The following is a 25,417-nucleotide window of genomic DNA, read 5'->3' on the forward strand; positions in this document are numbered from 1 at the left end:
AGAATAAAACACAGAAAAACATGAAGGAGATTTTCCTGGTCTGGCTTTTTATAGCAGATAACCTTAAAAATATTCTGCAGTTTTGCATAATTTTAAGAAGTTTAAATTTCTTCAGTATTGAACAGCAGAAATTAGGCTTTCTTGTCTGAGGTCATTTAAGTGAAAAAAGAAAAAGACAGCGCTGTTAACAACGGTAGACTGGTGGGTGATAAGCGAATGAATAATACAGAAAACAGAGATTTGAGACGGGAAACTGTTCTTGAAGTACACAGAGAGAGAGAGAGAGAGAGCTGTGCAGGAAGTGTGATTTTAATAGTCGTGGAAGCAAAACAGCAAAATTCATGACGACATTGATCAAATGTGAAGCGCAGTTTGCTGTTTCTTTTGCTGCTGGCTCGGCGAATTTTGGTTGGAGAGACAAAACCTGCAGCTCAGAATCAGCGCAAAAAAGACGTAATCACAGTGCGGACCGGACGCATCAGAATCGCTGAGCTCCGACAGCGTGTCCGTCTACGGGCCGTCGGGTGAGAAAGCCGAGAAAGACAAAGTTGATTCTGATGCGTCGGGTCTGTGTTTACGTCTTTGTGTGGAATCCGTTAATGAATTGATATCGCTTTATTCAAGCTACTCACCTCTCTCTTCCACCTGCACTTTCAGCTGGACCACGGCCAATCAGAGAGGTCCCGCCCCTGACTATCTCTGATTGGTTTAGTCCACGATAGGGGCATAATGTGTGTCTGTTGTTGACCACACGGAGAGTTGCAGAGATTTTTTATTTTTATTTTTTTGTTACCCGAACAGTTGGTCGCACAGGTGCGACCAAATATTTATTTTTAGTCGCACCACTGAAAAATTTGGTCGCACTCTAGAGCCCTGCATGGTATTAATTATTCTTATGTTTACAGCTCTTATGCATGCTCCGAGGTTAAGCATAAAGAAAACAGGTTGTGGTGTCACGTAGGTAAGCTTGTGTTCTTAGTATCACAGTACAACATTTTGTTGGCCGTATCAAAAAGAATCATCTGATTTCAAAGTGCTTTAACTCTGCAGCTGTTCACCGGTAACAATCGAAACACGTACGGCTGCACAGATTCAGGAGTTTGTCGTAGTTGCTGCTAAGTAGCATAATAACAGCAGTGTCTACATGTGTCATGCAACTGGAGCAGGAAACGTTGGACATGTACACAGACCAAACTTCCAGGTCCAGCAGTGTAACAAATGTTGCCTTTTGAATTCGAACGATTCTTTTTGAGATATCTTCTATATTTTACCGATATCCTGCTTCTGATGGTAAGCAGCTATTAATGCTATTGATGGTTGATTGATTACAGTGTGTGAAGGATGAGGAACAATAGCGAGGACACGGTGTGCTCGACGCAGACATGCTGTAATGGACTGTGAAAGCGCAGAAAATGAAAAGTAACAGATGAGGAAAAATGAACTTGACAAAGTGCAGGGCCGCCGTGAGACCAGAGATTCATCGCAATGATTCAATAGTGTCAATATTTATTACTGTAGCTCCATTAGCGATGACTGTGGCTCATTAACATGGGCGCAGCTGCTCCCAATGACCTTCACAATCCTTGCTGGCTCTGTTGGATTTACATCAGATTGAATAAAATGTGTTGAAAACGAGAAGATGAAAAAGAAGAAGGAGAAAAGAATCGTTGCCAGAACACATGCAATTAGTCCTGCTGCATCTGAAGAGGTCCTGACATAAAATCGCAAAACTTTCCTTGCAGAAAAAAAGAAAAAAATCAATACTTGACAGTACATCACTGAGTTGAATCACAGTATTGGATGCCTCAGCTTTTCTTTTTCTTTTACATGCCCCTTGCTGAGTTTGTTAGCCAATCGAGTCAGTTACAGACGGGTCAAAACATAGACTTGGGTGATGGAAAAACAAGTCAAGCTATAAAATTCACTTTTGTCTGTTGGCTATAAAAACTGAAAAATGAACAATGTTTTCAATTATATATGACTAGAGGCAAATGATTGAAGTTACACATACATGAATCAACATTTAAAGCTCTCATTAATATGCTGCAGTGCGTTACAGTTTCTAGGATCTCCATTTCTAACCTGGAGATCGTGACAAACTGTGTCACAGAGCAAAATCCATCATGTATGCAAATCAAATTGCATATAACACATCTGCATAGTTGGAGCATATGTAGCCTAAATAAGACTGCACAAAAATACTGAATGCATATTGGTATAAATACTGACAGGGAACAGTGCACACAGTGTGGCGCTTGCAGAGAAGGTTACTTCATCAGTTTTTGCTTTTTTGCTGTTGCACTTAGAAAGTGTCCAGTTTAATATAGGCATGAATTGATTTCCATTTTATTGATTTCTGCCTGCTGTAATGTCCACTGTTGCCGGGTTACTCCACAATAATGCTGAATTTATGTACAGTATTGATCGCTAATTACTTAAATATAACAGATGAGCTAATTTTCTCAGTTATATGGTTTAGCTATATGTTGCAGAAGGTACTGAGACACTAATACATACCTTATACTTTATAAAGTAATGACGACAGGCCTTAGAAAATGCATTAGAAAATGGACTTTTATTATTTTATACTTGGCTAAGAATTTCAATATTTACTGTCTCTAAGCATCGTCCTAAAGCCGTGTGTTGTTACTAAAGTGTCCTTACTATAGCAGGAGATTGTGTGGAGATTATGCATGTTTTCCAGAATCACCTGAAGATTAGCCCTGCAAACACGTCCGCAGGTGGAGGATTTGCCACATTTCCAGTGGAATCAGCACCCCAGCCTCTCTTTCATTCAGCTATTGTGGCCAATAACACACACACAGATAGCTTAAGAAGTATAATTAGCAGATGAGCCTTTGTGTGGCGTTGTTGCCTCTGCCTGAAGACATGTTGGAATGCAATTTGAATTGTTCATGCCAGGAGCCCGAAGCCACGAGTCAATCAGTGTCTCGGAGCCACTTTGGCAGCAGCTTGCTCTCACATGTTAATTAGTAACGACTTTCCCTTCTGGCTGCAGTGTGAGGCAGCTCAGCAAAGGTGAGATACTTGAGGGAAATATACAGGAAACTTCCAAGAGCTCAGCCTGGCGTTTGATCTGCCGGGATGGCTGTTATCTATTGTTCGGTTTCATTTGGTGGCAGTAAATGGAGATGAAAGTGGTGTATGCTGACACCTGCACTGCTGACAGCATCTTAAGGAGGCTCAGTGCTGCTGGGAAACTTTGGCTAACAAGTTAAATCTTCTCCAGTTTGATGCGATATTTGAATACGCAGCATGTGGAGCGGTGATGTTTGTAGCAAGACCCATTAAATGAAATGTGATTTCAGATTGATGATTTTTAGAGTGTTTTGTTAGATTTTTTTTTTTTTTAGGTTTACTTAAAATAAATTGTAGCAATGCTGAGGCCATTTCCCCCAAACACATAATTCAGCAGTTATTAAAAAGCAGCCGCACTGTTTCTCAGCCTGACGACTGAACGTGTCGCTGCGCTCTCTGTGTTTAATTGTACGGATGAGCTTGTTGTCTGCCTTCCTCTGGTTTCAGTGTCCTGTTATTTATTCTGCTGTCTACTATTTATGTTTTATTCCAGCACAGTTGGTGTGGAGCACCCACAGTTTTGTTGTACATGGACAATGACAATAAATGTCTATTCTATCCTGTTCATTCACCTCATCCTCTCTGATAATTAGTGTTTTTTGCCTTTTTCGGAGGATTCTTCGTGTGAAGAAATAAATAATTGAGAATTCTGCTGATAAAAATATTCAGAATTTCAAACCGCTGATTGCAGCGAGCCCCACAGAAGGCTGCATGACGCTCATTTTAATAAAGGCTCTGAGCTACACATGAACAAAATTTAAAAGCGCCAGACGTGCTGACCTTTCATTGTGCAGCCATTTTTTTTCTCGTGCTCTTAAAGGGAAGAATGTGAAAGCCCTTGAGAACAATGGGAATTAGTTCTTAATTAAAGCCGGCCACACATTACACTGTCCGGTGCTCGTGGCGGTAAAATTAATTCTTTGCAGGTACCGTTGAAGCTCTTGTTGATAATCTCAAATGAAGATGCTTTGATTCAAAACACGGTCACACCAAGCAATATCTTTGACGTGACACTGTTAAAGAAATAACCGATAATAACCATTGATTACTCTTCTCTGCTGTTATGCTTTCAGCTTTGGGACTCGAGGGAAAAAATTACTTTCTGATGGATCCGCTCGCTGGCCTATAAGTGCAAATCTTTTCACGTTCAAGCTTTTAAACCATTTAACGTAATGCCACATAATGTGGTCTGAAGTTGTAAGGAGCTCTGCTGTGTAATTAAGTTGTTAGCTTGGACACAATCCACTAGTTAGAGCTGCCAAGCATATGATGAGATTTGTTTGAGTCTCTCTACAGTAGTTCTGCCGTCTAATGGTTACAGTGACTAACATCATTCCTGCTGCTGGTGCAACTACAAAGAATCTGCAGGCCGTGCATATAACTGAATAACAGGGCAAGCAGATTACTCAGGTACAAATGTAATTGTGAATGCATTATACATGCAGTGAAAAATACTGCAAGCTGTGCCATTATGAAACTAGAGTTACTTCAAACTTCGAACTCTGTTATGTGTAATTTTAACCGGAGGTTGAAGAATGCAACTTAAATTTAGAGTCAAATGATGAAGATGTGGGTCAGTCAGTGTACATACTGGTTGTTATTCTTTGTATTTTAAAGGTCTTGCAGCTGATTTGAATTTCACACAGTGGCTATAATGAAAACACCAGCTGTCCACAGACGGCATAAAGTGCCACATCGGTTGCACAAAGGTATAAAGGTAAGTCAGCAGGAGTGCAGTCCAAACAATCTGAATAAGACAAAGAAAACATAACCACTGATTCTCCGTATGCACAATGGTGGTCATGGCAACCGAGCAAATGTAACTCTTTTAAAATCCCATTTTTCCAGGCAGTGATTGATAATTACTGATAATTACTGTCGTTTACAGTATTGACGAGATTATTCTAAACAGCCATCTAGAGCCAGTCAAACATGCTTCGTCTCTATCTTTTAATCATGAAAACACGTCTTTGTCACATTTATGTTAACCACAGAAATCAAACTTATGTAAAGGTGGCAGTTTTATTTATCTGTTTTTTGTTTTGCAGTTTTTTTTAAATAAGGTCAAAGCTACAGGTACATCTGCTTAATCGTATACAGTATTCCTACAGTATAAATACTTATTGTGCTATACAGTTTAGATGCAAGGATGAGAAAAGTACTCGACCTCTGCTCGGGCTGGTAACAATTCAAATCATTAGCTCAACTTTTGACATTTTCATTGTGAAACTGGGAAAATTGGATAGGCTTGACTCCAATTGTGGATGGCATGCAAAGATGACATTGAGCATTTCAGCAACAATAACTCTAATTATTACGGTCGTTCACAGAAGAAAGGTTGATTATTTGACAAAGCCTTGCTGCACAGGGTCGGGGTATCACATGCAGGATGCTGGTTGGCTCTCAAATTGCTGGATTTTAGAGAAACAATATAAAAATGAACCAAATTGTAATGGCCATGCAAAGGACTCCAAAGATGTCTGACACAGCAAAGCTTGTAGATTGCTCTGTGCTGGTTATCATTCAACATCTGTCGGCCGTGGGACAAGCCAGGAACCAATCAGATAGTGGACAAGTGTGTCAACTAATCGGTGGTTTGATCTCTGGCCTCTCCATGTGTCCTTGGGCAAGACTGCAGCTATTGGTGAGCTAATGGGCCTAGAAACACATTATGAAGTGCTTTGTAAAACTCCTGGAATAATACAGTATATTTTGAGTGATGTGTATTTAATGACAGTTTGCAGATATTTCTCTGGCAGCTTCAACTTGTAACCTATAGGATATTAAAATCTTAGTTTGTTGTCTTCTGTCCACCAGGCCTCTAAAATCATCCCAATCAGGAGACCCAACTTTGCCTAGTAACAGCGGTCCATGATGCACTGACTGATTTACTCCAGGTTATAGTCCAGACTAGTGTCAGATTAGTGTTTCATTAGGATAATTTGAAGAAAATATAGACTGCAGGCAGGAATATTATCTGTCTACACCTGTACAGGACTGACATTTTCCTTAATCAAAACTATAGCCCGACAATAAAAATAGCTCCAGGTTGATATACAAAAAGATACGATTTAGATGGAATTGCCTGTCAGTGTTTTTATTGTTGTATTAAATGGACTGCATTTTTATATAACACTTTTCTGGTCTTTTCAACCAATCAAAGCACTTTAGACTACAAGCAGCATTTACCCATCCACACAGGACTGTTATCTTATACATGCTGCACTTTCTCCATCACACAGCAGCGATGCAGTTTTTCTGCTTCAGTATCCTGATCAAGGACACTTTGACACAAAGACCACAGGTATCGGAAAATTTCACTCGTGATATTTGTAGGTTTTTTTTTTTTTTTTTTTTTTTTTTTTAAATGTGACAATGTTGTTCATGACAACCCAATTTAGAAAAGAAAACATAATTATTACAAAATAAATATGCTTATAATGTTTGGGAAATGACTGAGAACAGCGTGTATGGACGTCACTTCACATGAAAACGTTTAAGCACTGATTAGAAAAGCAGACAAAGAGCTGTCACCGAGTTCTAAACAAACTCCAAGCATGTGTGGTGGAGTTTTGAAGTTGTACATCTCTGTTCCTTACATTTCATGTCATGCCTTTATTAATGTTTTATTTGTTGCTTTGACTGTTTTCGAATAGAATATGCGGGGGGAATATAGAGGGAGATATGTAGTGAAAGTTTTGCCTGGGTTGATTGTGCGTCGATCCATTGGTAATGCCTCAGGGCTCCAGTAGGTGGGTTCGCGCGCTTCCTCCTTCACTCAATACAGACGAGTGAGAGTGAGAGCTACGTGTCTGTGCCGTTCTTTCACCTCTCCTCACTATTTCCCCTGTTTAAGGTAACTGTCATGCACAAATCTGTATAAATGTGTGTTACTGTTGGTTATTATGTTGTTATCATTGTTCATTGTAGCGAAAGATGTGAATTGCGGACTGTTTTTGGCTGAGAAGTTTCAGTTAATCTCTGTTGCTGTGTATGCTAGTTTTCGCTATTACTCCGCCATATTGTGTGAAGATTTTTCTGTTACTATCTGTATAAGTTAACTATTAAAAGACATGCAGTACTTAAAGTATTATTTCATTGCTGTGGAAAGTTAGTGACTGTGTCAGCTAACATGTGGGAGTTAAAAGGATGTTTTTGCCTAATGCTACAGTTCATGTTATCTAAAGTATTCTCATCAGCTAATGCAGCGAACAACAGTGACTTAGTTTGGATACAGTTGTCCTGAGACTGAGTGCATCCATAAGAATATTGTTTTGGTTGTTTTGCTTCTGAAACTCAATACAGACGAGTGAGAGCTGCGTGTCTCTGCCGTTCTTTCACCTCTCCTCACTATTTCCCCTGTTTAAGGGCACAACACATGAACAAATTCAACTGTATGATAGTTTGGGAGAAAAATTAGAAAATGCAAATGAAAAACAAAAAACATTGACAGAAAACAACTGAAATTCAGTACAGCGAAGTTCCAGACTTGATAGTGGGAGAAAACTTGGTGTTTGGAGTTTGTTCATTAATAAATGACAGTTGTTCTTTAATTCTTTATTACAGGTTAATTCATTATATATTGAACTGCATGTTAATACTGAGTAACAACTTGGCTCACTTAAAAATTAAAATTTTGCTAATGCAAAATAACTCGTTTCACTAGACGATGTGACTCACCTGCTCCTCTCTGTAGAAACCACAAACCTTTTAGTTTTTTGTGTGTGTGTGTATCAGACATGTATGTTTATGTATAAATATGCATACCTCACTAAAGCCCTGCCCAGCATTTGTCAGAATTTTTAAAGCTGTTCAGAAATTCACTAAGTTGATGCCATTTGTCTGATTTCTTTCAGCGAGTGCACGCCGACCACCCTCTACCTACATCACTGCAATCGACATCTACACGATGTGTCAGGGCGATCGCTGTGTGGGTGTGGAGAAGAGGACCAGAGGACCCAAACGCAGGACTCACGGGTTGGTGAAGGCTGGTGTTTACTGTGTTAGCACAGAACAAAGAGAGAGACTGGCTGAAACTGATGATTGACAGAAACAATGACAACACCAGGACCTGAGGGCTCAAATACCAAGCTAATGATGATGATAGGAGTACACAGGTGAACTTAACCTAATTAATCACACACAGGTTTGGAAAAGGACAAAATGCACACACATCGAGGCTAACATAATAAAACAGGAAACATGAACAGGGCTCGCAAAATCGCTAGCCCGACGTCCCGGGGCTAGCGATTTTTCCAGTCGGGCTACCAAAATCTAACTCACCCCTGCCCGTCGGGCTATCATAGGAAGGAAAATATATGTCTATGCTTTTGCATTCTTTCGCCAATGTAGCTGAGTAATTATGTCATTGGCATCGGTGAGCCGCTGTCAATATGTGACATATTGAAATCGCGTTTGAATTTGCGCCTTGTTTTTTGCTTTCACTTTCATTTTGCGATCGCGCAAACGGTGTGTAGAGAGCGGCAGCACTGATTGGTGAGTGACGATTAATTGCGCACCAATTCCTCTGACTTTGTCTTATCACCCATTAGCTTACTATTCAAACGCGACAAGTGAAATCTCTCGCAGCAAGCTTAAACATGTGAGAGGTTGAGCGCGCAAAGAATCGCTGACCGTTATGTAAGTACGTGTGTAAAAGCAGCAGGATTTACGCTGGTATTTTAGTTCTGCTCAGCTAAATAAGACAGGTCAGGGTGAAGAAGGGGCAGCCAAAGAAAAGCCGATCACAAAACGGAAAAGATATGACAAATCAGACTATGAGGCAAAAAGAAAGCGCAGCTTTTTTGGTTTCATGGACAAAATAATTTCTGTGGCTGGAATATGACGAGCTAAAGAACATGATGTTCTGCCAGGTGTGTTGTGAGTTTCATTTGATTTCTGAGTCGACAAGCGCCTTTGTTACTGGGACCAGTAATTTTAAGAAAGGACCCCATCAGAACCCATGAGAAATGCAAGAAATGCCTTATTGCCCAGTCTGCAGTATCTTTCCCAGAACAAACAGCAATTGCAAAGAACATACTAAAAATAAACCAAGCACAACAAGAACTCCTGAATAATCTGTTTAGAACAGCTACTATGTTGCAAAGAGTGAACTACCTTTGGCAAAATTTAGCAGTCTTTGCAAACTTCAAAAAGCAAATGGCCTCGATCTTGGTTCCACTTGCCTCTTACCTGTGACTTCAGTGGAAATTTCAAATTCAGGATCTGACACAGACTGATTCATGTCCTACACAGTTCTTACAAGTTCATAGAAATTTCTGTTCAATTAGAACCAAGTATTTGAGTTGATGTTTGTAATTTTTATACAGTTGTTGTGATTTGTATTTTAACAATTTTTTTTGATTAATTTTTGTTTCCATTACAATATTATACTTTAATGTATAATATTGTAATGGAAACAAAACATAAAAAAAATTGCTTTATTTTTTATTCGGGCTACTTAAATTTATTTTGGGCTACCAAAAACTGAAGAATGCCTGCCCAAAGGGCTACCAGAGATTTTGAAATTTTGCGAGCCTTGATGAACACAGTGGGTCAAACCCTGACACGATGATTGAGTGAAAAAAATATCTGATAAGATCTCTGATCACAAAGCATTTGTGAGAGCTTTTAATGAATTAATTGCTTGCTTGTCTGTGTGTAACTGTCCAGCGTGTGTGCTTAGTGCAGCGTTGTGTAGAGGGCCGGTATATTCACAAGCCTTTTTTCACGTCTAACCTCCTTACACAACGTTGCATATATCATTCATTTATACTGCCTTTTCATATAATGTTGAACAAAAGCTGGAATTGAATGAGTGGCCTTCTGGTATTCAGTTTCCAATATACACGTACCCATTTGCTATTTTTGATAATAGGGAGTGCAAACAAGAAAAGTGCAGATTGTACTTGTGTATATATAATTAGGATGACAAAAATGTACATAATCAAGAAGCAGCACCGTTTGCCAAAACAGTAAATGATCATGAATGCAGAAGTGTTCTGGTTGCTGTGCAGTATTCATTTAAACGAGCTCCTCAGAATACAAGTACAAAAAAACTCTCATTTTCACCTGCTGCTGAGAAAATGAGATTTGCCACATTGTCCAAAACAATTCCAGATGGCGTACGAAGGAACTAAGAGGCATTTTGCATCCAGAAATATATGCATCCCATTCTCCGACAGTGCCTATGTTCCAGTTTTACTTTGTAATTTGTCTGTATCACTTTCTCTCTCCATCTAAAGTATGTGCCATATGCAAGAAGAAAAAAAACCCTTAAAATATGCAAAGTACCACTGCAGCATATTTATACAGTGACACATCCGTGCATTCTCCTACATCATGAGCCTGAGGACTGTACATATCGGTCAGTTATTTTTCAAGGTCTGAAAAATGGAAGGTAAAACAATCACAGTTTTATGGAGGACGGGAAAAGATGTTGGCAAGTATTAACTAAAAGCCGAATCGATCGCGGACTGAAAAATGGGGATAAAATCATTGAGTTGTCAGATTGCTACCTGCTATAACATATGAGGGAAGAGATGGGCATGAAATCCTCATAAACCAAAATGCAGCAGTCTATCATCGAAGTGAGATGAGCAGGAAATGTTTCATGCAAGGTCACAGCGAAGCAAATGTGACATTAAAAACAGCTCAGGACGTTAATTCATTCTAAATGTGCGATTTATATGCCACGGGAAGCTTACCTGACAATATGTGCCTTGTAAAGCTTTGTGCAAAGGTCAATCGGAAGTTTCTCTGACAATTTTAGAAACTTTTAGAAGTATTACTTGGTTACAGTGATGACGCTCGACATTAGAAAAAGACGTTTGTTTCATTTATTTGTCAGGAATCATGCTATTTGATCAGGTACTCGAACAAAAGACCAAAAAATGAGGAAGATGAATCAAAATACACTTCCAAATGATGGCTTTATTTGTTTTTTCAAAGTGCTTATCTCCTGCTGCCAGGACGCTAAACAGGCTGGTTCTATTGTTGTTTATGCAGGCTACTTCTTTTCCACTTTGCAGGTATTTGTTGGCATTGCAGATTGATTGTGCTTTAATCAGACTGTGGACAATTTATCGAAATTCATACGTTCCCACTTGTGCATAATGAGTTCGCTCGCGCTGATAAGGTCTTTGTGCCCCAGCCGAGACTTGTTGACCGGTCACGGCCAATGCACCAGCTGTGTTCAAAGGCATTTAGCTGCGGTGGCAGTCAGGCGTGAGGGGATAGACCTGGGAAGTCTGTTGTGTATGAGGAAGACAATACCTGACCTTGGCCTCGTGGTGTGAGCTGCTTGGCAAAGAATGTGCTCCACTGTGAATGCAAATGAAAAGAGTGAGCACAACACAGAAGGAGCTACCTGGAACACTGAGTCACTGTGCTCTCTAATTTAGCATGCAGCTCACTCTCGAGCTGCGCTCTAATATGACTACTGTTCTCTGATAAAAGGATCTCGGGCTATGAAAGGATGTGAACAAGTTTTGGTAGAGGAGTCGGGCAGTGGGGGACTTAATGATGTAAACCTTCTATTCAAAAGATTTTAATCTGTGCTCTGTGGACACCAGTGCACACTCTCTGGTGTCCTCAGCACTATGTGGCCAGAGGGGGCCTACCGCTCAGTGCATGTAAACCATTTGTCAACTGCCACACTGCATGCCTCAGTGCTGATGTGAGGTCTGCATCGCTCACTCCTGTGAGAGCTCAGATCCTGAACTCTTACTAGGATTCTTTAAAGCCAGTGTTTGCCAAAATCCAAAGTTTGTAAACCTGACCCAATATCAACGTAAAGATATTTGTTTTTTCTACTATTAGATGTTTAAAATGAGCTTCCTCCGAAGGGTGGCTGGCCTTTTCCTTAGAGATGGGGTGAGAAATTCGGCCATTTGGGAGGGGCTCAGAGGAGAGCCGCTGCTCCTCCACATTGAAAAGAGCCAGTTGGGGTGGTGTGGGCATCTGACAAGCCTCTTCTGGGCTTCTCTGCTTGGGCTGCTGCCCCCGCGACCCGGCCCCGGATAAGCAGAAGAAAATGGATGGATGGATACTTGTTTAAAAGTTTGCATAAGTTTAAGAATTGCACCAGATTACAATAAATACTACTCCTATGTTTTCCTCTACCTACAAAGCAACATGGAGAGGGATCTTTACGGTGTGTGGGATGTGCCTGTGTGAAGTGTATGCATCTCATTTCAAACCTTATGGCAGTTTGTGAAACTTTAAAACCTCTGTTGTTCATCTTCTGTTCTTTCAAACTAGCAACTTGCTGAAACAGAATAAAAAGTCTTAAGCCAAAACAGGTTTTTAATGCTCTATTTTCTTTTCACTTATATGCATAACTGCTGTGGTTGTGCATTGGGATTGGAAAGGTGGCAAAATGCTGTTTGGAGCAAGCCGTTGGTGATGTGCTATTTTTATAGCAGGCTGTGCAGGCTTGGGTGCATGTGAGAGCTAAAGTTGAGAGCCATTATATTTCAGGCATTCATTCATTTCAAAAGTTGTTATAAAATATACAAACACATTGTGCTAAAGTCTACAGCCAACCATGATTTCTTTATATTTTGCTTCCAAGGAGTTAAAGTTTTCTAAATGGTCATAAGCGATATTCTTCAACATTTTGAAGGTCTTTAAAGTTTTTCTTTGGATGCTGGCTGTTATATTTATGTTATCCTTGTACGTGGCCATTTTCTGAAGATGTCTTTTGTTTGCTTGTTGAGCTACTTAAGACTGAACCGTAAATCAAGTCTGAAAAAAGGCACCTGAGTCAGTGTTGTGTTTACAGAAAACAAAAAGCAAAGACAACCAATTTTGTCTTGTATTTTTAGGCATTTTTACTGGCAGCCTGCTGCTGCATAATATGTGTAATACATTTTTTTTACTTGAATCTGCGAGAAATGCCGAGGACAATGCAGTTTGACAGGCAGAAAATCATATTTTTGCACTAACAAGTCAGTAAGTGTGGAGGAGGTCAGGAGAAAGGTAAAACAGTGGGTGTCTACAGCCATCTGTGAAACACAATGGGGGCTCTGTTGTGGTTTGGGGCTATACTTCAGCCAGCGGTGCTGGGAATCTTGTCAAAAGGTGATGAAATTATGAATGTAGAAAAGTGCTGTCAGGTTTTGATCCATCCAGAAAACGTCTGATTGGCTATGGCTTAATTTTTCAGCATGACAGTGATCTAAACACACTGCCAGTGCAATGAAAGCACACCTGGGCAGAAACATGCAATGAAAGACTATCAGTCATGAATTGAGCCTGGACCTCAACATTACTGAAGCAGTGTTAAATCATCTTGATGCAGAACAGAACAAAAGGAAGAAAGATCCATAAAAGAGTTTTGAATGTCCTTCAAGAAGCTCGCAGAACGATTCATGAAGAAAGTAAAAGAAAGTTGCCTGAGAGAGTTCAGGCTGGGTTGGAGATAAAGGAAGTCATCAGTGACTTTCAAGCTTTAAAGAATTAAAAAATAAACAGTTTTCGCCCGATGTACACTATTTCCATGAATGTTAATATGTTCTAATAAACTCCTTTCAAAATACAAGTAGGGCTAGAGCCAGGAAAGCTAGCTATCTAGGGAACACACAGGAGAAGGGAGCACAAAGCACTGAGGGAAGACACAACAAAGGGAGGCTCAGGTAAACACACACCAGGTAACGAGGGGATAGGAAACAGGCGGGAAAACAGCAGGAACAAATCAGGAAAGGGAAGTGAAATTAGACACAAACCACAAGAGAGAAAAGACCATAAAAGTAAAACAGGAAGTAACTGCTGACGGACTCACACACGCAAACTTGACATAGAGACGAAAGACAAACACAGAGACAAGACTGAGGGAAACAAGATCCAACGACTAACAGCAGACTATAAAGCCCGAACACAAACCGTGAAGCCACAAAACTAAAAACCACGACAGGTATACGGTAGTGATGGTGAGATGAAGCCTCATGATGAACTGAAGCTTTCCACCCAATTGGTCGACTCATGGTTCGAAGCATTGTGATGATTCATTTGCTCTACTGCGCCATCAAGTGGACAATTCAAGTGAAGCGGGCTCTGTGATTATAATGATGTGTAAACCTCTAAACCAGGGGTGTCAAACTCAAATACACAGTGGGCCAAAATTCAAAACTGGAACAAAGTCGCGGGCTAACGTTAATATTTATTGAAATATATTTATTCCTCCAGATATAAGAATGAATCTCTTCTTATGGACTCAAACAAGTTTTGCTGAAAAACTGAATATGGAACAAGCAAAGCTTAATACTAAACAATATATATATTAGCTGTATAATACCAGTAGGCCAGCTCTAATAGTAATTCGGTATGGCTTCGTGGGCCAAATGTAATTAGGCTGAGGGCCAAATTTGGCCTGCTGGCCAGAGTTTGACACCTATGCTCTAAACTGAATAAATAAATTGTTTTCTTGGTTATTTATCCCGAATATTGTCTCAGTATGTGTGATACAAAAGAGAAAGTGGAAACTATCAGGACAGAGTTTTGGTATGATTGTCAGTCAATAGTATAATTCAGATCATAGATCAGTACATTTGCATATTTTTATAACTATAAAAAGAAAGCTGACACTTTCGAGACTTTATCTAATGTGTAAGCATCACAGCAGATGCCTTAGATTAGAATCAGCAAGCTGTCGGCTTTCAGCCCCGACCGTGTCCACGCTGTTTGGTGAGAAAGGCGACATCTCACTGATTCTGACGCGTCAGCGCTTTGTGTTTACGTCTTTGTGCAGAATCGGTGTACCTGCTCTCATTTACTGTTTTAGCTGTTTGGTGGTGGTTGAAATGTAGTAATATTTATATTAAAAATCGATTCAGGATTTTAATGAATCGATATCACGTTATCCAAGCTAGAATCGATTTTAATCGATAATCAAAACCCGCTAGTACCTGTGTCATCATGCTTATGTACATCTGGACAATGACACAAACTAGTATTTGGCGCTTCACTTTTTAATAAACTAAAAGACAGAAATCAGATTATAGGATCTGTAGTGTTGTTTATTTATATTATGGTGCTTATCATTTGTGATATTTATTACTGTGTGCATACTTTATTAGGAGAGATAAAATAAAATAAAAAAATCTCTTCCTTGCTGGTTCCATCGAAGAAGAAATGCTCAAGTAACTATGTAACACGTACGTAATCCAATTCCACAACACAGTGTGATGGAAATCAGCTGTGTTTTTCTGCCCATTTTATTTCGAATCTGGCGCAAACCAGTTCCTGAATCAGTCACGTGGTACGGACTGCCCGCGAGGCCTCGAACGTCACTGCATACGTAATCAAAGCAAGCCTCGATACGCGCTTCACAGAAACGCCCCCGAGATTACCGACACACGATTCGACGCTTCGACACACAGGACACATCACTAGTATACGGTTCGTTCTAGTTTTACTTATATAGAGAAGCTTGAATTGAGTTGCTTGAAAGTCAATTCAATTTATTTACACAGCGCCAAATCACAACAGTCACCTCAAGGTGCTTTATATTGTGAGGTAGACCCTACAATAACACATACAGAGACAAACCCAGCAATCATATGACCCCCTATGAGCAGCACTTTGGCGACAGTGGGAAGGAAAAACTCCCTTTTAACAGGAAGAAACCTCCAGCAGAACCAGGCTCAGGGAGGGGCGGGGCCATCTGCTGTGATTGGTTGGGATTAAACAGGAAGAGAGGATAAAGACTCGAGAGAGCCAGAGATTAATAATAACTAATGCAGAGAGGTGGATAAACACATGATGAGTGAAGAAGGCGACTAGAAGAAACACTCAAAGTCTGAAATATATATTAAAACAAGTCTTTGTTATTAAGAAAATGAGAGAAGAGGACAATTAGAGGAATATGGTGAAGAGGAAATGAGGGCAGCTAGGAGAAGGATGACGAGTGGAAAGGCAGCAGGTCCACATAAGTTATGGAGATTTGTAGGAGAGAGAGGAGTGGACTTTTAGGCCAGACTGCTTAACACACTCTTGGACAGTCAGGATGCCTGAGGAGAAGTGTACTCGTACTGGTTTTCAAGAATAGGGCTGATGTGCAGAGCTGCAGTAAATACAGAGGGATAAAGCTGATCAGCCTCACCCCGACGATACGAGAGAGTTATTGAAGCTACGTTAAGAAGAGAGATGATGATCGGCGAGCAGCAGTGTGCTCTAAAGCTCTAAAGATTTTCAGATTGTTGATGGAAAAGTATAGAGAAGGTCAGAAGGTAATGAACTGTGTCTGCGTGGAGGCTGGACCAGAATGGACAAGATTAGAAATGAGCACATCAGGAGACAGCTAAGGTCGAGCAGCTTGGAGACACAGTTAGAGAGGTGAGGCTGAGCTGGTTTGGACATGTGCAGAGGACGGATGGAGAAAATATTGCAAAAAGGATGTTGAATATGTAGCTGCTCGGCAGGAGGAAGATTCGTGGCTGTAGTGAAGGAGGACGTGCAGGAACGGGCTGAGATGGAGGCTCTAAAGAGCGAAACCCAGAGACAAAGAAGAAGAGCGACCTTTGTCATTAAAATGGAAACAACAAAGACGATGACCTTCTTGAAAAAGGTTTAGTCTGATGTGTTCTTTGCTTGTAGCTCAGGGAATCTGCGGTGTGAATTCAATACTGCCACGCTGTGTCACTTTCCCGTGCAGGAGGGAGCACGGTGCACCAAACAACTTGTGTACCAAATGTGGGGCCAACCAGCCCGGGGGGAGATAACACTGCCCTCACAGAACTACTTATTCATCAGAATAACACTCACAATGTATGATGCAGTCTTACTGTGCTTGCTCACTACCTTAATTTTACAGCCACGGGCACACTGAGACATCCTGTTGTCTTTTAAAAGAATGTGATTAGAATAAACATCACACAATTCCTCATAGTTTTAAATGGTCATCAGGAATGCAATGTAGCGCACAACTGCTCCTGGCCAATTTAAATTTGAATGCATTTATGACTCACTGTGTCAACATGGGAAGCAGAAAGTAAAAGCTAGAAATGATCTTAGTTCTACCTTCATATGAAAAGCACACCTGCAATCTTCAGGGACTGGATGTCACATTTACAGTGTCTGATATGTGATGCCGACTGCAGGACGATACGTCTACACATGGATGTGGAAACAAAAGAAGATCCCCGTGTGTTAATGATCATGGGTGGAAAGCAGGTTCACTTCAGTTTGGTGCTGTAGTAACAATATCAGCTCTTCACTGGAAAGATAATTCTTAATAATATTATATTTTAAACCATATCTGTCTTTGTTAGACATTAAAGACCTGAATTCATCTCACTTTTTTGTGCCAATGCTACATGAATCTCTCATGTCATTTCTATTTCTTATTACTCTGTGTGTGTGCTGCTGAGGTTAGCAGAGGCATTTTCACATCTTACACATACAGCAGAGAAGCGACTGACTGCCAGAGCATTTAAATGACAAAGTGACAAAATCCCCCTCAGTGAAAATAACGTGAGGAATAATTACATGATCTCTGTTGCTTTTTCTTCAAGTGATCCTGAATCTGTGTCCTCACTACTGATGAGCACCAGCGACCGTGCATCTCGAAGGCCTGCAAATCAAACAAGTGCAGGAATTCAAATACCTCTGGTGCAAGAAAAGAAAGTGGCATCGACAGCAGAAATACACTCAAGAATCGGTCAAGCGGCTGCGGCTTTCACCTCCCTCTGATGGTGCGTCTGGAAGAAGACAAACATCACCCTCATCACCAAAATCTGCCTGTACTGCACACTGCTGTTGCCCATCTTCTTTATAGATCAGAGACCCGGGTCATCCTCGAGCACGACCTCAACAAGCTCCAGCTCCAAATGCGCTGTTTGCGTCAGATTCTCCGAGTGTCCCCTGTCTCAGCATACGTAGTCAATGACACCAGCAGCCCTCGATGGAAGAGCTGATCCAGAAGCGACGACTGCAGTGGTTTGGCCAAGTCTGCCGCATGAGCAACCATCGCCTGCCATATCGCCTTCTACTGCAGCGTGACGCACCCAAGAAGACTTGGATCAAGCAAATTGAAGACCATCTTAAACAACAACGTCTAACCCTCGAACAAGCAAAGGTTAAGGCCAGAGGTCGCAAAGCCTGGAAGTGCATCGCTAACCAAGATGGAAACCCTACGGCACCCACAGCAACGTACTGGCTTTTTGAACGACCTCCCCTGCCGAACGCCAGCTAGGGACAAAAGAAGACAAGAAAGTGGACTCATTGTGGTATCAGCCTGCTTAATTTGTATTATATCGGGAAATATATAAAACATTGATGTAAATAATGTTGACTACTCTTGCATTTGTCATTAGTCATCCTCTATGTGTCAAAAACAAAGCGATCAGCAGGGAAATCAGGCATGAACAGACTGAAAAGTTACGAAATTGCAGTTAATTCTAAGACTAGTGCTGTGAAGAATAGCAATGCCCTCGTGTGCTCAGAGCAGCGGGCTTTGGATAACATGAATATAGTTCTTGACTAATTCAGTGAAATCAATTGTAGCTGTCCAATCAAGAGAAGGTGAAAGCATGGGCTGCTTTTCCAAGTACTTTACATTTAATTGACTCTATTTCTGGAATCATTCCTCAGCTTTATAAATTGTTAGATAATAACACACCTGAGCAGCTACTGAAATAAATGATTCCTCTTTTGTGGACACTTTTATTATGCAAAAGACAAAAGGAAAAGAGAAGAACTGTGCTTCAGAGGTCATGCACTTTACAGTGAGACACTGTCATACCTGGATTGTGGTGAAGCAAAGAACTGCTCACTTACAGACGTATAAAGTACTCCTCAGTGGAGACAAGAACACACTTTAATTCCTGGTTAAAACAAGACAACCGCCTGACTTTACATGCAGAAATTTTTTTAGGCTTCATGAAGACAATGCAGTTGCCAGAGTGAGGAATGTAAGTGAAATGACGCAAAACGGAAGCAAGACAAAATACGGCAATTAATTCAGTCTAGGGTGGCTTAGAGAAAGAGAACGCACAGGCAGTTCAGATGGTTTTCAAATTCTTAGCAAAGCCTTGTTGGAGCTATAATAGTTTGGCACCTCATTACAACACTGACCTTATTGTCAAAAGGATCTTCTTTTAAAAAGACTTAATATTTACATATACAACTCTCAGTCGCTCCCCTGAGCAGGGTGTTTTTAAAGACAGTTAATATTCATTTAAAGAGTTTTGGATGAGAAGGTGTCTTTTCACTCAGTACCAGTGGGCACCACAGGAAGCGGTTATTCCTGTGGTAGCGTTGTTTGTAAAACTTAAGGTTATATAATAACTAATAATAATTAAGTTTAACATCCATGAAAACAAGATTTATTACATTTAAGAGTTAGAAGTTAGCAGGAAGTTAGCTAGCTAGTTTCCACCTAAACATGATATAGCATGTTCTGAGAGGTTTCTGAAAAATTCAAACGTACAGCTCTGCTATCACTTCCAGCATAAACAAAAACAGAAGCCTAAACAGCAGTGACGTTTGTAGGGTTACTGAAGTTGGGCTAGCTTAGGGTGACCAACCGTCCTCTTTTCCCCGGACATGTCCACTTTTGACGTTCTGTCCGGGGGGGATTTTTGAGATTGATGAAAATGTCCGGGTTTTCCTAAAGAGGACACATATGTGTGACGTCATCCCCGAGCTGTGGCTTTGTGAGTGGTTGTTCTGCACTTGACGGGACAGACAGTGGGCAGCAGCACACCTGGTGATGCTAAAGTGCAACTGCAGCTTTTCAGACGAACTGCAAAATAAATTTCCCTCGTACCGTCCTGGTACTGGTAATTTTCCTTATATAGATGAGGCCTTATTTCTGTGCCATTTTTTTTAATTCCAGAGGTTTTTAAGTTTTTTTTTTTTGCCCTTGTTGACTTGTAAAAGCCTATATGATATTTTTGTTTCACCATTCATTAACCGCACAGAGAAGAATTAAATATGTTAAAATTTTCTTTAACCCTTTAAGACCTACCATAGAACCAAGTCCGCCAGAGCTTATATTATATTTTTACATGCTGTAGTGCCATTTCAAGTTGATATACATCAATACAACCATTATAGCCCAAATTTTAATAATATGTCTGCATTAAGTGCATAGAAATTACATAAATTGCAAGAAAGTGCAATAAACTACAAAAATTTTTAAATCGAAACAATAGTTTTTGTTTTTTTAACATATATTTCTAGTTAGAGAAATTTAAGAGGCTTATCCCTCAAAACTGTAAATACAAAAAAGTTGCACAAAATAGTTTCCCACCACAGGAAATTTATTTTGAGTGTCTTCATAGTTTTATTTTTGAAATACACCAATTTTTATATACTGCAGGAAAAACAAAAATAATAATTTTTGTTATAATTAATAATAATTTTTAAAATAATTTTTATGATGCAAATTTGCAAAAAAGCAGCATATGCATCAAAATAAGCTATTTCCAGCAGTGCAATATGAGTCCTAAGCATCCCAGAAACCACACAGAAAGTCATAAAGTCAAACATAACTTTTAAAAACACCTCATGAGGCCCTGATAGTAAAAAAAAACAACTACATTTCCGCGAAAATGACGTCACTTCCGGTTTCAGGTAGATAATGGCTGACATGCCAAAGTTCGAGTTGACTCTATTCCAACTAGGAAGTGTTACAAACAGCTGATCGGATCGGCAAAGCGTGTTTCTGGAATATTATGTTTTTGTTGCTGCAAGTGCTTTTTATGCAGTTTTTGCAAAGCTATATGTGGAAGGAAACTGTGACCGAGGACAAGCTGATGGCATAAGATGTAAGTACAACTCCTCCAGTTTCATATGCAAAATATTATTGCGCTAGCTTAAGTGGTTGCAGAGCTACAAGGATTTAAAAGTAGTTGCAAAACGGAGCGTGCCTGCTCTGACTGGTTTTAAAGGGTTAAGCAAACAGTATCATTAAAGTTCTTCATGACTGGACCAAATGTCCTCTTTTTTTGGAAATGAAAATATGGTCACCCTAGGCTAGCTGGTATATAATGATGTGCTACGTGGTGGCTAGCTACACAGCTACGTTAGCATAACATAAACACAGTGAAGCTGGAGGATGAACCCTAACTTTTTTCCACTTGATAAAAGTTAACGTGAGGGTTCCCGATGGTTAGAGACAAATGCAATCGCATGGCAGGATGCTGTAAACGGACCAAACTTCAGTCAGGAGAACAACTGAGATAATCCATCCACAATACCAGGTTAGTCATTAATGTACTGCTGCTGGGCTGTAGTTACATCATAAGGGTTTAAAAAATGAGGTTTAAAATGAACAGTGGTAATAAAAACCAAGAGAGGCTGACAGTGATCACTGACTGTTTTTAGGGGCTTGTTAAGATTAAATAGAACAAAATACAAAACATGTTAAAAACACAACAATAATAAACACAGAGTAGCTTGGACTCAGAAGTAGGGCTCATATGTCATCGCTTAAAGACTGGATAATGAGGTACAGTAAACAGTAAAGAGAAATTTTCACCAGAGGTTTGTTTTGTTGTTTTTGTTTCTAATGTATGTGATCATGTTGTTGTTTTAATCCTGAGATGAACTTGAATTACAGTAACACAGGATTATCCATCCTTCCAGTTCCTTCCAGACTTAATTAAAGTAGCTTTACAGAAATCATTTTGCATCTCACAGGTGAGCGCTTGTGTCACATATAAAGCTGCTCCTTTTGATTTAGTATATTACTGTCCTCTCCTGTCCATTATTTTATGTAAAAGGATTTCAGCCAGTCAAGAGCTGCCAGCAGATGACACTGCTGCAAAAAACGAAACAAACACAAAAACCCAAACAAAGATATTTTTTGGAAAAAGCAGGAAAAAAAAAATGGGTAGAGTCTCTGGATACAGAAGAGAGTGCACGATCTCTATTCACAGCCAGTGTTTGCAGCCATCAATATGATTGTGTTCATGCACACTGTGCCAGGTAATGCATACAGTGAGCTTCCTCTGTGACAATGAACTGAGTCAACTGCATAATGGATGATGTGTCAAAGTTGTCATGCTTTTTTTGCATTTCGAATGTTACTATTGTTTGAGCAGTGAAATTGTGACTGGTCGAAAAGTACAATCTGCCATCATAATTACTGCTTTGTGCTCTGTGTAGGATTAGTCATTCTCCTGCCTGGAAATGCAGGATCCTTTATGAGCCCCTGTCAAATCCTGCTGTGCTGTGTGTCACACTCTGAGCTTGAGGGGCGGGGTTAAATGATGTTTACCCCCATCTAAAGGCCATATTCTTATAACTCCATGTGTCATGTGAAAAGTTCAACATTTCTGATCTGTGTGTTTTAAGTCCAACCTTTAGTTGCTTTTTTATACTAACCAAGCAGCTTCACTAATCAGAAACTGGAATAATAAACTGCAGAACAGGTGAGCTTCATCTGAGGGAACTCTCGCCCCTCGTTTGAATGTCAATTTACTGAAAAGTGCACTAATATAAATGACTTATTTTTAAAAATGTATTTCTATGATAGAACCACACGAGTAAAGAAAAACACCATCTGCCATTAGGACAGTTTAGCTCATCACAGCGGTTTTATAGATGTGATTTTGACAGAGCTACATTTTGTTGTTCTTGTGTTGCATGGTTAGAAAAAAACACACTTGGTGACAACCATTAATTAAAAACAAGCAAAGAAACAAAACAAAACTATCAATTAATTGTTTCACTGGGGAATTATTGTGGGAGACTGGATCATCTCTCTGGGGTTTGGAGCTCATCCATCAATTTACATGTGGGCGCTTTGAAGCACTCTTCCATCTCATCATCATTAGACGGAGCAAAATAGAGCCTGTGGGTCTACTTTTCCTTGTTGTCCAGCTGTTTCACCAACTACAGAGTGTTGACAAATACTAGTATTCACTGTGTATTTCATATTATCTGCATAACTGATCTGTCTTATCCTTATCCTGGAAATGCTGCGTTTATGTCCTGTGCTGCGTCTGTCTCTTTGGCTTATATGGCTGTGTCTTCAAATACGTATGCTACACGACACAGGAAGTGGCTACGTGCTGTGTTTTAAACTTTACTTCCGTAATAGTTACTACAGATGTTGCACATACTGGGAATGTAAATAAATGGATGAGTGATTCTTCCTAAAACTGTTTCCTCCTACAAAATCAAAACAAGCACTATAAGAGGAAGTGTTAGTGAACATGGCAACAGATGAAGTCTGTGTTGATTTGACAAATAAATCTAAATAAAATCTTCAGGTTCAAACCTTCGGGGATATTGGGGTTGTTAATGCACCTGGCTTTTCCATCTCTGGCTGTACATCCTGAACAGCGTGTCCTTCAGAGGCACCAAAAAACAGGAGAAGAAAAATGTCAGGAAAAATATTACAAACTGAAAATAAAGTAGAAAACACACAAGCCTTGGGGATTAACAAGACTAACTCTCCCCTCAAGGTTGCTCTTCTTCTTTGAACAACATCAAGTTTATTTTTAAATACTTTTTGCCAATGACAAATACCCAGCGTGTGCATGAAGGACCCATCTTCCTGCAAGATATTCATTATATTTGCGGTATTGTTATTCATGGAATGCTAACAGACACAGCTTTATTGTTCACTCCCCTAATTATTAAGCACTTACCTGGTAAACCTTTAATAAATTAACAGTGTTGCTGAATAATTGCCGCTGCTAAAATGAGATAATAAATAAGTGAGAAGGTAAACAGAGAAAAAACTGCAGCTATGCTAAGAAAGCCCTACACGGTTATTCACAGAGTCAACAAAGCTGTGCAGCTGTTAGCGCCGTAGGCTGGGAATAAATAAAATACTAAAAATTTGTACTTCTTGGAAAACAGGGAGAAACGGGTATTTCATCAGGCATCCCAACATTTATGTCAGTACAGCCCAAAATCCATGATCTACTGCTGAATATCTGGAAAGATGAATCTGATTCTTAAATAATTATTAATGACTGCATTCTTTAAAACATCTGCAACTATCTTTGCAGTGATGTCAAATATAACTTTGGATCTCACCTGAAAAGACATTTCATTGGTTCACAGAAGTGTTCAACACAGTATGAACGTATGAACGTGTGTGAATGTTAGACAAAAAGCATTTAAGCAGTAAAAAAGTCTCATTCTAAAAAAAAAATAAAAACACAAAAAACCCCAAACTGGCAGCCTGTGTTCATAAGTTCACCGTCTATTGCCAAACATTCGTCTGTCGTTTGTCGTCGGCAGGCGATGAACATAGCATATACTATTATATATTGTACATATATTTATTAGTCTCAGATTTAGCCATTCTTATATTTTGCTTGTTTTATGTTATTGTATTTTTGCACAACTCTGCTGCCTGTGAAGCTCGCACACAAGAATTTCACTCGCATGTACTGTACCAGCGTACCTGCACATGTGATGTGACAATAAAAGTGATTTGATTTGATTTGAACAGTTACGGCATCCTAGCTAAGAACCAGGCAGGTGATTGGTGGTTTACCAAAATTCAATTGAACTCAATTCAATTTTATTTATACAGCACCAAATCACAACAACAGTCGCCTCAAGACGCTTTATATTGTAAGATAGATCCTACAATAATACATACAGAGAAAACCCAACAATCATATGACCCCCTATGAGCAGCACTTTGGCGACAGTGGGAAGGAAAAACTCCCTTTTAACAGGAAGAAACCTCCAGCAGAACCAGGCTCAGGGAGGGGCGGGGCCATCTGCTGTGATTGGTTGGGGTGAGAGAAGGAAGACAGGATAAAGACATGCTGTGGAAGAGAGACAGAGATTAATAACAGATATGATTCAATGCAGAGAGGTCTGTTAATACATAGTGATCCCTTATTACTTTATTATAATAAGAAGAACAGTATAATATTATATCTTATTATATTATTTGCTATTATACAAATAGTGCTGGTGGGAGGTTCTCTTGATTATTGCTGCCTGATGTAAGCGGATATACATGAACGTCTGAACACAACCGCAGAGTAACAGCTGAGATGTAGCTCAGATCATTTATATACCAGAAAAAATAAAATGTTTCACCTTTTCTGAACTCAAACGTGACAAAAGTTTTAGAAAGTTAAACCGTTGACAGATTTCATGTGGAGTACAGTCTGCTGTCATGTCTCTTCATACACAAACAGCTTTTAATGAAGCTAAGTTTAGAGGTAATTAGGCTGCCCTAATTAGGCAGAAACCTGCTTCTACACATAGAAAACAATCCTAGGTGAGAATCAATAGTTTGATGATGGGCTTTGCACTTCTAAAAGAATTCCCTGTTGCCAAATAAACATCCAGCAATATAACGATCAAAGGAAAGAGAAACCACTTCCTTACA

General features: G+C 39.8%; 1 protein-coding gene across 3 annotated transcripts in view; it reads left to right on the forward strand.

The window, feature by feature from the left end:
• lrp1bb (low density lipoprotein receptor-related protein 1Bb) overlaps positions 1-25,417 on the forward strand; it is a 387,404-nt gene that overhangs the window by 19,035 nt on the left and 342,952 nt on the right. For 2 of the 3 annotated variants that reach the window (XM_085136442.1, XM_085136445.1), the window contains exons 1-2: positions 6,751-6,955; positions 7,956-8,076. The gene's annotated coding sequence lies outside the window, so the exon portion shown is untranslated. Of the gene's footprint in view, positions 1-4,716; positions 4,817-6,750; positions 6,956-7,955; positions 8,077-25,417 lie in introns of those variants that run through there. The other variant, XM_085136443.1, reaches the window with a different exon arrangement.

The sequence above is a fragment of the Neolamprologus multifasciatus genome, chromosome 16, assembly GCF_963576455.1.
Source record: "Neolamprologus multifasciatus chromosome 16, fNeoMul1.2, whole genome shotgun sequence".
NCBI classification, from domain to species: Eukaryota; Metazoa; Chordata; class Actinopteri; order Cichliformes; family Cichlidae; genus Neolamprologus; species Neolamprologus multifasciatus.